At 42.1% G+C, this 13,833-nt stretch overlaps 1 pseudogene; it reads left to right on the top strand.

The window, feature by feature from the left end:
- Positions 1-6,899: 6,899 nt before the first annotated feature.
- On the top strand, positions 6,900-7,442 carry LOC131824694 (ubiquitin-conjugating enzyme E2 N-like; annotated as a pseudogene).
- The last annotated feature ends 6,391 nt before the right edge of the window (positions 7,443-13,833 follow it).

Below are 13,833 nucleotides of genomic sequence, written 5' to 3'. Positions count from 1 at the left end.
GTCGAGTTTCATTCTTCTACATATAGTTGTCCAGTTTTCTCAGCACAATTTATTGAAAAGACTGTCTTTTTTTCCACTGTATATTTTTTCCTGTTTTGTCAAAGATTATTTGACCATAGAGTTGAGGGTCCATATCTGGGCTCTGATGGATTCCTTTCTCACATTGAGGTCCTTCATCCATTTTGAGTCTATTTCTATGTGTGGTATAAGGAAATAGTCCAGTTTCATTTCTCTGCATGTGGCTGTCCAATTTTCTCAACACCGTTTGTTGAAGAGACTGTCTTTTTTCCATTGAACTTTCTTTCCTGCTTTGTCGAAGATTAGTTGGCCATAGAGTTGAGTGTCTATTTCTGGGCTCTCTATTCTTTTTTTTTTTTTAATTTAATTTTTAATTTTTAATTTTTTTAATTTTTTATAAACATATATTTTTATCCCCGGGGTACAGGTCTGTGAATCACCAGGTTTACACACTTCACAGCACTCACCATAGCACATACCCTCCCCAATGTCCATAACCCCACAGGCTCTCTATTCTGTTCCATTGATCTATGTGTCTGTTTTTGTGCCAGACCATACTGTTTTGATAATGACAGCTTTCTAATAGAGTTTGAAGTCTGGAATTGTGATGCCACCAAATTTGGCTTTCTTTTCCAACATTCCTCTGGCTATTTGAGGTCTTTTCTGGTTCCATATCAATTTTAAGATTATTTGTTCAATTTCTTTGAAAAAAATGGGTGGTATTTTGATAGGTATTGCATTAAATGTGTAGATTGCTTTAGGTAGCATAGACATTTTCACAATATTTGTTCTTCCAATCCATGAGTATGGAACATTCTTCCATTTCTTTGTGTCTTCCTCAATTTCTTTCATGAGTACTTTATAGTTTTCAGAGTACAGATTCTTTGCTTCTTTGGGTAGGTTTATTCCTAGGTATCTTGTGGTTTGGGGTGCAATTGTAAATGGGATTGACTCCTTAATTTCTCTTTCTTCCGTCTTGCTGTTGGTGTATAGAAATGCAACTGACTTCTGTGCATTGATTTTATATCCTGACATTTAACTGAATTCCTGTACAAGTTCTAGCAGATTTGGAGCAGAGTCTTTTGGGTTTTCCACATAAAGTATCATATCATCTGCAAAGAGTGATAGTTTGACTTCTTTGCTAATTTGAATGTCTTTAATTTCTTTTTGTTGTCTGATTGCTGAGGCCAGGACTTCCAGTACTATGTTAAATAGCGGTGGTGATAATGGACATCCCTGCCATGTTCCTGACCTTAGTGGAAAGGGTCTCAGTTTTTCTCCATTGAGAATGATATTCACTGTGGGTTTTTCATAGATGGCTTTGAAGATATGGAGGTATGTACCCTCTATCCCTACACTTTGAAGAGTTTTGATCAAGAAAGTTTACTCTGAACTCTTAAAACACGCAAGTTGAAACTCTCAACTACTTCTGCCTTGCATAATTATTTTTGTGTGTGTATATTAATGCCATCTAGACATCTTTTTTTTTTTTAAGATTTTAGTTATTTATTTGACAGAGACCACAAGTAGGCAGAGAGGTAGGCAGAGGGGGAGGGGGAAGCAGGCTCCCCATTGAGCAGAGAGCCCAATGTGAGGCTCAATCCCAGGACCCTGAGATCATGACCTGAGCCAAAGGCAGAGGCTTAACCCACTGAGCCACCCAGGAGCCCCATAGACACCTGTTTCTTAAAGTGTTATGCAGGGATGGCTTCTATTAGAATCACCTGCTTTAAAACAGTGTTGATTCTTAGACCCCAATACTGGAAATTCATTTAATAAGTCTGGAAGGGGGCCCAGATCTTGCATTTTAAACAAGTTCCTCAAGAGATCTTATGCATACTCAAGTTTGAGAGCAAAGTTCTAGGCAATTTCTCCCAAACGGTAGGGGCTGTGTCTGGCTTGTTTTAGCATATTTTATAGCACCTCGTGCTCAGAAGTCAATAAATCCTGAATTGAACAGCTCGATGGACTATAAACCAAAAATGTGAATGTATTTTCTCTTCATCCCTATGATTTGGACGACCGGATTTTTGTGTGTTTGGTTTTGAATGGCCAGTGTCTAGTCCTAGTTCTGCTGAAAGCATCTCATTTTATTTCCCTGAAGAAACTACTTCTTCCAAGTATTACACTATACAGTTTAGATAAAGGTAAATCTAATCCCGGGTTCCAGAAGTGGGAACGTTATCCAGGCCAGCCTTCAAAGCATAACAATTTCTCCTGACCACAATGATTTTTTCAGAGGTGTGCCTACAATCCCAGCTGAGACGGGGGGGGGGGGGGGGGGGGTGTCAATCCTAGCATTATGCTAAACTCTTTCTCTTGAGATTGTAAAACTGAAATGATATTTGAAGTCAACACAGGGCTGCCTGAGCACAAAGCCACTGAAAAAAAGAAGTGGAGCCTAGAGATTAATGAGACAGTACATCCTGAGGACATCATTTGAGTGCCTGGATAAAGCCTTTCCTGAAGTTTATTCCTTAAATTTGCAGGTATTAAGCCAATTAATCCTCCTCCTAATTTAAAGTAAATTGAACTGGTTTTGTGTTGCCCACAGCGGGAGTCCTGTTATATCTTTTATATTGCCCTCCACCATCTGATATTGTGAGTGAACAACTTTGAGTCTTGGACTTTCCCTAACTCTCTCTCTGCCAATGTTAAATATGATAAATATAATTTCACAACAGTGCTCAGGCCTGTTCAGACTTCTTTCTTTCATTTGCATGGGTGTGATTTAAGCCCATCTATGAGAGCAGGCTTTATATACTTCTGAGCATGACTTGTGTGCTAAGCCAATTTAGACAAGGATATTCTCAATGTCATCTTTCCTGGAAAACTTCCCTGACTCTCACACTTCCTAACATTCCAGGTTAAGAGGTTCTCTCTTAGTTTTTAAACTTGCCCTTTTTCCAGCCCTCTTTATTCTGTTATCATTGTTTCTTTTGTTGTTGTTATCATTGTTTCTTACCTGCTTTCCCAAGTGGAGTTCCTTCTGTCTTCTGTTTGTTTGTTTATTTTGTAATCTCTGACACCCGCCCAATGCTTTGCACAGAATAGGTACTTGACATACAATTATTGAATGAATGGATAATTAAGGAATGATGAGATTTGCATAAATTAGGAGAAACTCATTTCTTTCCCCGTACTTTCTCTAAGATGGCTGCAGCAAATCAATAACTACATTTAAGATGTCTGCTCACCAATCTTTCTGCCTTATCTTCTATTCTATGAGGCATATAGAAATGGAACTTGGTAAAGTATTAAAAAGCGGGCAGTAAGTGTAAAGGGTTGAAGATAGGAAAAATGAAGAACAATTGAAGGAGACTGGAAATTATCTTGGGAGATGAAGATTTGGAATAGAAAACAAAACTGTCTTCAAATACTTGCAGTGGGAACAGGGCAAAAATGAGGCCAATAAATTTAGACTGAAGTTCTTCTGCAATAGAGAATTCTAGAGGGCCATGAGAGGTACAATGTAGCTGCTTCAGGACTTTCTGAGCTTCCCATTCCTGAGGCACCCCTGTAAAGCCCAAATACCAGTAGAACAGTAGATACTGGGGGTCAGAAAATCAAATATCGGCCTTTACTGGTTTCCTGCCACCCAGACAACATTAAGTTTTTAGAAACTTTTTTTAAGAATTCTAAGAATCTGGAACGCCTGTGTGGCTCAGTAGGTTAAGCATCTGCCTTTGGCTCAGGTCATGATCTCAGCATCCTGGGCTCCAGCCCCATGTTTGGGGGGTGGGGGGGGGGAGCTACTCAGCAGGGAGTCTGCTTCTCCTTCTCCTTCTCCTTCTCCCTCTGCCTCTCCTCCCCCTGGTGCTCTCTCTTTCTTTCTGGTGCTTGATTCCCCTCTCTCCCTCAAACAAATTAATAAAATCTTTAAAAAAAAGAAAGAAAGAAAAAAGAATTCTAAGAATCATTGAATCTTTTATGAATCTTTTTTTTTAATTCTACTAAACCATTGTTCCTTGTGTAATGAAACATTTGCAAATGAGGAATTGTATTGCCTTCTCTTGCTTCAGTGCTACACTGAGAGAGAAGAGGATCATGTAGCCCAAAAGCATTGCTTTGCATTTGATTAGAACAAGGGCTCAGAAGCATGGGATTCTCCTACATGTGTTCTGCATTCTGCTCAGCCCCAATCTTAGGGCTTTATCAGTGTAAACTTTGCTCAAATACGAGTGTGTTTGTGTATGTCTTTGGCTAATTTTACTTATCATGCATAGGTGGTGACTAATTAATTAAGGATGCAGGCCCTCCAATAAAAACCAAAGGTTGGGTTTGGAAAAGGGTAGTCTAAGGACAACCTGCATCAGAATCTCTCAGGATGTTTTAAGAATGCATATTCCTGGGTCGCACCCACACTTACTAAATGAGACCCTTTGGGGAGTTGGGCCAGGAATCTGCATTGTAACAAGTATAGGGGAGGAAAATTAATTCCCCCCCTACCCTTCTAGATTCTTAGCTGAGACCACTGTATAAGAGAGACCATTAACAAGAGAAAGACAAACAGAAGGTTGTTAACCTGCATATCTCACGTACACTTGGGCGATTCCAGAGAAAAATGAGTAAGTCATAAAGGTAGCTTTAGCATTTAGGCTTACCTACCATTTTAATAGGGAAAGAGGAAGGGCGATGGAGACTTTAGAGGAAAGAGAAAATTATATTTATTTAGCAACGATGAGCAGGCCTTTAGAGGATGGATGGTACAGGGGTGCCTGGGTGGCTCAGTCATTAAGCATCTGCCTTCGGCTCCGGTCATGATCCCAGGGTCCTGGGATTGAGCCCTGCATCCAGCCAGGTGGGAAGCCTGCTTCTCTCTCTCCCACTCCCTCAGCCTCCCTCCCCCTCACCGCTTGTGTTCCCTCTTTCACTGTGTCTCTCTCTGTCAAATAAATCAATAAAATCTAAAAAAGAAGAAGGAGGAGGAGGAGGAGAAGGAGAAGAAGGGGGAAAGTATGGTTATTTGTGGCAAAGTATGTCTGGATATGGGGTCAACTTTTAGTCTCCCTCTCCTGTGAGCACAGTCCATCCTCCCTGGGTGATGAAACTCCCAAAAAGAGATTTATAGCAATTGAGTCCCATTTGGAGCCTGCCTTTAGGCAGATAAGAGTTGAGAAAAAGTCTTTATCTGTATTTCTCTGCATTTGCTGTCTTCAAGTGCCTCCAGCCCAAAAGAATCATGATGCTGAAGTGGCATATTTTGGAGTGACATGTCCCAAACTCCTACAGGTGTATTTTGGGGTGGCGTATTGTTACCTTTCACAAACAACCGCAGATAGTATTGTGAGTGAAGTTTGAGGTTCATGACTTTGGAGGTAACAGGATAGCAATGAGGGAACTTCCATCCCCTGAAAACAAAAGTTATCTTTTTGGGGAAAATGGCAGACTGTTCCCAAATGTCAAATGACAGGGGCACCTGGGTGGCTCAGTGGGTTAAAGCTCAGGTCATGATCTCAGGGTCCTGGGATTGAGCCCCCTGTCAGGCTCTCTGCTCACCAGGGAGCCTGCTTCCTCCTCTCGCTCTGCCTGCTTCTCTGCCTACTTGTGATCTCTGTCTGTCAAATAAATAAATAAAATCTTTTTTAAAAATGTCAAATGACAGACTATTAGGGAAGAGAGCAACTGAATTTTTTTCAGTGCTAAGTCTATAAAAATATATGACCTTATATTTCCTTATTAGAATTACAGATATCAAATTATATTTTAACTATTCATGTGGTGAAAAGATATTTTAAAGATTTTACTTATTTATTTGAGAGAGAGGGAGTGAGCAAGAGAGAAAAGGAGCAGGGGGAGGGGCAGATGGAGAGGGAGAAGCAGATAGCCCCTCTGAGCAGGGAGCCCAAGGCTAAGGCTCAAGGTTCAAAGTTCTAGCTCAGGACCCATGAGATTGTGACCTGAGCCGAAGGCAGACACCTAACTGGCTGAGTCACCCAGGCACCCCAGTGAAAAGATATTTTAAATTATATAATTGTATAGTTCTGCACATATTAAGTAATGACTTTATTTTATTTTATTTAAAGATTTTATTTATTTATTTGAGAGAGAGACAGTGAGAGAGAGCATGAGAGAGGAGAAGGTCAGAGTGAAAAGCAGACTCCCCGTGGAGCAGGGAGCCCGATGCGGAACTCGATTCCAGGACTCTGGGATCATGACCTGAGCTGAAGGCAGCCGCCCAACCTACTGAGCCACCCAGTCGCCCTTATTTTATTTTTTTAAAGATTTTATTTATTTATTTGACACAGAGAAAGAGACAGCGAGAGCAGGAACAAAAGCAGGGGGGCTGGGAGAGGGAGAAGCAGGCTTCCCACCAGGCAGGAAGCCCGATGCGGGGCTCAATCCCAGAACCCTGGGATCATGACCTGAGCCAAAGACAGGTGCTTAATGACTGAGCCACCCAGGTGCCCCCATGCCTTTATTTTAAAAGGAAATTGAAGACCACACACCACACAAATGGTTATTATATGAAGGTATGGAAGTATTATCTAACCTTATTTATAAAAATAATTGATTTATAAATAAGGTTACATAATATAAATTTATATCTTTATAAATATAAATTATTTATTTATTTATTTATTAAGATTTTATTTATTTATTTGACAGAGTGAGAGATCACAAGTAGGCAGAGGCAGGTAGAGGAGGGAGATGCAGGCTCCCCGCTGAGCAGAGAGCCCGATGCGGGGCTCGATCCCAGGACCCTGGGATCACGACCTGAGCCAAAGGCAGAGGCTTTAACCCACTGAGCCACCCAGGCGCCCCATAAATTTGTATTTATAAATATAAGATATAGATAGATAGATAAATACGTATCTGTCTATCTATCTATATATTCATCACTTTGTTGAGACCAGAGGCTGAACTCAGGATCTGACCAGATGGCCAGGCTGTCCCTCAGAATTATCAAGGAAACTCAGCATCTGGTGGCAGAACCAGTTCCTGGAATTAAAGTAGAACCAGAAGAAAGCAACACCCGTCATTTTCATAGCGGCCCTCGGGATTCCACTTTTGAGGAAGGGACTTTTAAACTTGAGCCATTCCTTCCAGAAGAATACCCAAAGAAGCTCCTAATGTACATTTCGTGACCGAAATTTATCACCCTAATGTAGACAAGTTGGGAAGAATAGGTTTAGATATTTCGAAAGGTAAGTAGTCCCCAGCACTGCAGATCTGCACTGTTCTGCTGTCCATTCAGGCTTTGTTAAAAATGCTCCCAATCCAGATGATTCATTAGCAAATGATGGAGCACAGCAGGGAAGACCGAGGAAGCTCAAGCCGTAGAAACAGCCAGAGCATAGACCAGGCTATATGCTATGAATAATATTCAGAATCCATCTGATATCAAGTGTGCCTCACTTCTCCTGTTCTGCCAAGACTTCTTCCTTTTTTATGGACACAGTTTTAGAAACATTACAGAATAAAAGACCAGACATCTTCAGTCCTTTGGTGATTAAATGCACATTAGCAAATATGTGTCTTGTCCTGATTCACTGTCACAAAGCAAGAGCTGAGGCTAGAAGTATCACCCGGATTGTCGTGAAACGTTTAAAAGCATTGGCCCCCCTCTGCCTGTATTCCTTTCCCCCATCCCGGTTTAAGTATAAAGCACTGTGAGGGGTGCCTGTGTGGCTCAGTGGGTTAAGGCCTCTACCTTTGGCTCAGGTCATGATCCTGGGGTCCTGGGATCAAGCCCCACAACGGGCTCTCTGTTCAGCAGGGAGCCTGCTTCCTCCTCTCTCTGCCTGCCTCTCTGCCTACTTGTGGTCTCTGTCTGTCAAATAAATAAATAAAATCTTTAAAAAAAAAAAGATAGAAAGAAAAAGCAAAAAAGCACTGTAAGTCAAGGGAGTCATCAGGGTTAGCTACAGGGGTGTGGGTGTTTTTCTTTATTATTTTTTTTGAGTGGGAGAGATAGTTTTATTCTAATTTTATGGGCTCCATCTCCCCACCTTTTAAAGGTTTTTGTTTTGTTTTGTTTAATTTATTTGACACAGAGAGAGAGTGAAGTGTAGAATCCTTCCTTCAAGAAAAAGATTGTGATGATGTCATATGGCTTGTCTGGAAACTTCAGTAAGTCTTTTTTTTTTTTTTTTTTTTAAGATTTTATTTATTGGGGCACCGGGGTGGCTCAGTAGGTTGAAACCTCTGCCTCCGGCTCTGGTCATGATCCCAAAGTCCTGGGATGGAGCCACAAGTGAGGCTCTCTGCTCAGCGGGGAGCCTGCTTCCTCCTCTCTCTCTGCCTCTCAGCCTACTTGTGATCTCTATCTGTCAAATAAATAAATAAAATGTTTTAAAAAAAAGATTTTAGGGACGCCTGGGTGGCTCAGTTGGTTAAGCAGCTGCCTTCGGCTCAGGTCATGATCCCAGCGTCCTGGGATCGAGTCCCACATCAGGCTCCTTGCTCCGCAAGGAGCCTGCTTCTCCCTCTCCCTTTGACTCTGCCTTCCACTCTGTCTGCCTGTGCTCGCTCTCGCTCTCTCTCTCACAAATAAATAAATAAAATCTTTAAAAAAAAAGAGATTTTATTTATTTATTTGACAGAGAGAGACACAGCAAGAGAGGGAACACAAGCAGTGGAAGTGGGGAAGGAGAAGCAGGCTTCCCAACAAGCAGGGAATCTGATGCAGGGCTCCATCCCCAGACCTGGGATCATGACCAGAGCCAAAGGCAGAGGCTCAACAGCCAAGACACCGAGGCACCCCAACCTCTATTTAAGTCTTATGTTTTAGTAAAATATTTTTTGTTGGAGCACCTGGGTGGCTCAGCAGGTTAAGCCTCTGCCTAAGGCTCAGATCATGATCTGAGGGTCCTGGGATCCAGTGCCACATCAGGCTCTCTGCTCAGCAGGGAACCTGCTTCCCCCCACCCCTGAGTGCCTCTGTGTCTTCTTATGATCTCTGTCTGTCAGATAAATGGATAGAATCTTTAAAAACAGGGCGCCTGGGTGGCTCAGTAGGTTAATCTTCTGCCTTCAGCTCAGGTCATGATCTCAGGGTCCTGGGATGGAGCCCCACATCTAGCTCTCTGCTCAGCAGGGAGCCTGCTTCCCCTCCTCTCTCTCTCTCTGCCTGCCTCTCTGCCTACTTGTGGTCTCTCTCTGTCAAATAAATAAATAAAATCTTTTTAAAAATCTTAAAAAAATACATATGTGTTTTTTGTTATTCTAAAAAAAAAATCATCACATTGTGTACCTTAAATTTGCTTGGGTTATGTATCAATAATATCTCAATAAAGCCAGAAAGTAATCAGAGAGGAAAATTGGCCTTGACATATTTAGAGTCGTCAAACAATATTACTAATTAATATTTTCAAACATTTGTGTGATAATCATGACGAATGAGAAATATGGGGAAGTAAATGACTTGCTTTAAAAGCTCACAGTGAAAGAAGTCTTAATGTCTACACCGGAAACCAGGCCACAGGTACAGTGGGAAAGATTTGCTACTTCTCATTTTATGGCGACACATTGCATCTCCAAATGGGCGCTGTTCCAGGTCAAAGAAAATAAATTATGCTGTACACGAAAACAGTTCCTGAAGTTTACATTTTGTTTGCATTAGAATATAACTATTCACCTGGAAATATCTCCAGATAAGTGGCCTTTGGAAGAGATTGCTACCCATAAACTGAGATATCAGATATACTTTCTCTAGTAATGATTAAAAAATTATAATGGACATCCAAAGCCTGGAACCTTAAATAAAAAGGCTTTTTTAAAGAACTCTGACATTCTTGAGACCCAGCCTTTTAAAGACACTCAGAAGAGCTAGTACATCTGAATCTCAGGATTATGTTTCAAAAAACTCATGTGTTCTAGCTTTGGCTTCAATTGTTAATTTTTTTTTTTTAAAGATTTTATTTATTTATTTGACAGAGAGAGATCACAAGCAGGCAGAGAGGCAGGCAGAGAGAGAGGAGGAGGCAGGCTCCCTGCTGAGCAGAGAGCCTGATGTGGGTTGGGGCTCAATCCCAGGACCATGAGATCATGACCTGAGCCGAAGGCAGAGGCTTTAACCCACTGAGCCACCCAGGCGCCCCTCAATTGTTAATTTCTGACAAGTATTTTGCCTCATTGCATCTCTACTTTTTTTTTTTTTTTAAGATTTTTATTTATTTGACAGACAGAGATTGCAAGTAGGCCCAGAGAGAGGCAGCGGGGGTGGCGGGAAGCAGGCTCCCTGCTGAGCGGAGAGTCCGCTGCAGGGCTCCATGTGGGGCTCAATCCCAGGACCCTGGGATCATGACCTGAGCTGAAGGCAGAGGCTTTAACCCACTGAGCCACCCAGGTGCCCCAAGCATTTCTACTTTTTGTGAATCAAATGACGGTCATCTTGGTACCAAACATTCTGATTGTGAAGAATTTGCAAATAGAAAGTACTGTGAAAATGACAAGTGCTGCTATGATTAGAGCCCCTGTGTCTTGTGTTTTCAGATAGGAGTTTTCTTTTGGTCTCCATCTGTGTTTACTCTCTTTATATCTACTGCAATTATTAAGAATCATATGCGTCAAAGGCTTAGTTACTGTCCTGTTGTCACTGCCTTCCAAGTTGTCCATCAAGATAGCAGGGTACTATATCCAGAGAAGAGGGTTTTCTGGTAAAGAAGCTTTGATAAAAGAGGAATGCTAAAAAACCTTTTGTCTTGGGGCACCTGGGTGGCTCAGTGGGTTAAGCCTTAGCCTTCGGCTCAGGTCATGATCTCAGGGTTCTGGGATTGAGCCCCACATCGGGCTCTCTGCTCAGCAGGGAGCCTGCTTCCTCCTCTCTCTCTCTCTCTCTCTCTGCCTGCTGCTCTGCCTACTTGTGATCTCTATCTGTCAAATAAATAAATAAAACCTTTTTTAAAAAAACAGGAATATTACACTGTGTTGTACTGATAAAATTTAAGAGGTAAATGTAAAGTTAGAGTCAATCTCATTTCTCCAGGGTACTTTAGATAATGTGTTATGGTTTACAATTTTAAAACTCTATTAGTAAAGTTATGCACACACATGTATAAATAAGCATATATTACATTAATCATAAATACATAATGCAATGATTTTTTGTTATACATACACCCAGATAACCTCTGTTCAGATCAAGAGATAGAAAAATTTCAGCCCTCCTTAAGGTACAACTTTGATTGTATTTTAAAATGGTACATTTATTTACCTTTTTAAAGATTTTTTATTTGTTTATTTGACAGGTAGAGATCACAAGTAGGCAGAGAGGCAGGCAGAGAGAGAGGGGGAAACAGGCTCCCCGCTGAGCAGAGAGCCTGTTATGGGGCTCCATCCCAGGACCCTAAGATCATGACCTGAGCCGAAGGCAGAGGCCTAACACAGAGACACCCAGGTGCCCCTAAAATGGGACATTTAAATTATAATTCAAATAAATGAAATATTTAAATATTTGACATGTATTAAAAAGAAAACCATAGTGCCCAATGGCATGAGTTAGAGTAAAGTCCCAAGTCAGTAAACCAAAACTTAATACCTATCCTAACTGCAGTTTTAACCCTACAGATAGGTAACTTTCAACCCTTCCACAGGGGAATGTCCTGGGTCAGCACTAGGAAATTTACCAACAAACTGCCCTCCTTTCCCTTTAGAGGGCGACCTTGTGTAAAACAATGGATTTTTGGGGGGTGGGGGGGCTAATAATCTCCTTTTTTCCACTCCCTCTCTACCTTTACAATCCTTCCTTTTCTGTATCCCCTTAAAGCTCCCTTCTACTTGGTAGGTGGGAAGAGAAGAAGAGGCAACTCTTGATCTCCAGGTTCTGAGTTCTGGCCCCACATTGGGTGTAGAGATTACTTAAAAATTAAATCTTAGGGGCGCCTGGGTGGCTTAGTGGGTTAAAGCCTCTGCCTTCAGCTCAGGTCATGATCCCAGGGTCCTGGGATCGAGCCCCACATCGGGCTCTCTGCTTAGCAGGGAGCCTGCTTCCTCCTCTCTCTCTCTCTCTCTCTGCCTGCCTCTCTGCCTACTTGTGATCTCTGTCTGTCGAATAAATAAATAAAATCTTTTAAAAAAATTAAATCTTAAAAAGAGAGAGAGAGAGAGAAGAAAATACTCATCCACTGTTTTGCCACCTAAATGAAACTACTTTGATTTCTGAATATTTCATTTGTTAAAAAGAAAACCACAGGCTCCAAATGGCATCACTTAGGTTCAGCCCCCAAATCAGTAAGCAAAGGAGTAATAACTAACTAGCCTCCCGGTAGTCTCAGTCCCACAGGAATGTAACCTTTATTTAACCGATGAGCATAGAATTTCCTCATCAACACTAGGAAATGGACTGATACATCCCTTCTGCTCCCCTTAGGAGGGCAGCCTTTCCTAAACAATGCATTCCTTGCTAATAAATTCCTTTCTTCTTTTGTTGTGTGTGCCTTCTCTCTGCCTCTAAAAACACTTCTCTTGTTTGGCTCTAAGGCGCTCCCCTCTACTTGCTAGATGAGATAGATGCTGCCTGATTCATGAATCATTTAGTAAATCCAGTAGATCTTCAAATTACCTCAGTGTAATTTTGTGTTTTAACAGATTTGAGTCTTTTTTCACAACACTGACCTTATATCAAATTCAGCTGCTTCAATTCAGCGAGCCACAACAGTTAAATACAAGGGTATCAGAAAACTGGGAGTAGGGTGCCCCTGGGCGGCTCAGTCCGTTGTGTCAGGATCTCAGGATCCTGGGATGGAGCCCCATGTTGGGGCTCCCTCTCCCTCTGACCCGCCCCTTATTTGGGCACATGCGCACCCTCTCTCAAATAATAAAAATTATGGGGTACGTGGGTGGGTCAGTCACTTAAGCATCTACTTTTGGCTCAGGTCATGACCCCAGGGTCCTGGAATAGAGCTTCCATTGGGCTCTCATTCAGCGGGGAGTCTGAACCTCCTTCTCTGCAGCGCCCCCTGCTCCTGCTCTTTGTCAAATGAATAAATAAAATCTTTTTTAAAGAATTAGGGCGCCTGGGTAGCTCAGTGGGTTAAGCCTCTGCCTTTGGCTCAGGTCGTGATCTCAGGGTCCTGGATCGAGCCCTGCATCTCATGATCTCAGGGTCCTGGGATCGAGCTGAGCCCTACATCGGGCTCTCTGCTCAGCAGTTAACCTGCTTCCCCTCTCTCTGCCTGCCTCTTTGCCTACTTGTGATCTCTCTCTGTCAAATAAATAAATAAAATCTTTTTTTAAAAAATTACGAGTAGGGGTGCCTGGGTGGCTCAGTGGATTAAGCCTCTGCCTTTGGCTCGGTTGTGATCTCGGGGTCCAAGGACAGAGCCCCACATCGGACTCTCTGCTCAGCGGGGAAACTGCTTCCCCGCCCCCTGCCTACTTGTGATCTGTCAAATAAATAAATAAAATCTTTTAAAAAAAATTATTAGCAGAGTACATATTGTTATGCCCCAATAATGGGTCCCTGATTAAAGGAGCAAGACTGATACAAAACAGTCAAGCAAAGCATCAAGATGCTTCGCGCCAAACATCAAGAATCTAACCAAACTTTTGTGGCCTCACCTTACAAGGGAGGGTGACCCTTCTCTGTTTCACAGACTAGCTTTTAAGGACAAAAACCAAGCGCTAGGGCCTGGCCACGCACAGGTGACCAATGAGATTGTAACACACACAGGAAACTCCATAGTGATGTTAGGTGACCAATTGAGTTACAATTTATCCTAGTAGACATTTGATCCAGCCTATTACACCTAGATTAGGATTGGCACCAAAAGGGTTCCAAAGGGTGGGGGCCTCCTACTCCTTGGTAGTAAGGGAGACAGTATGCAACCCCCTACTGATTGGATGTCTCCACCTGGCCTGACCCACCCTTAT

The sequence above is a fragment of the Mustela lutreola genome, chromosome 1 (assembly GCF_030435805.1).
Source record: "Mustela lutreola isolate mMusLut2 chromosome 1, mMusLut2.pri, whole genome shotgun sequence".
Taxonomy (NCBI): domain Eukaryota; kingdom Metazoa; phylum Chordata; class Mammalia; order Carnivora; family Mustelidae; genus Mustela; species Mustela lutreola.
This window is presented reverse-complemented; position numbering and strand designations above follow the sequence as displayed.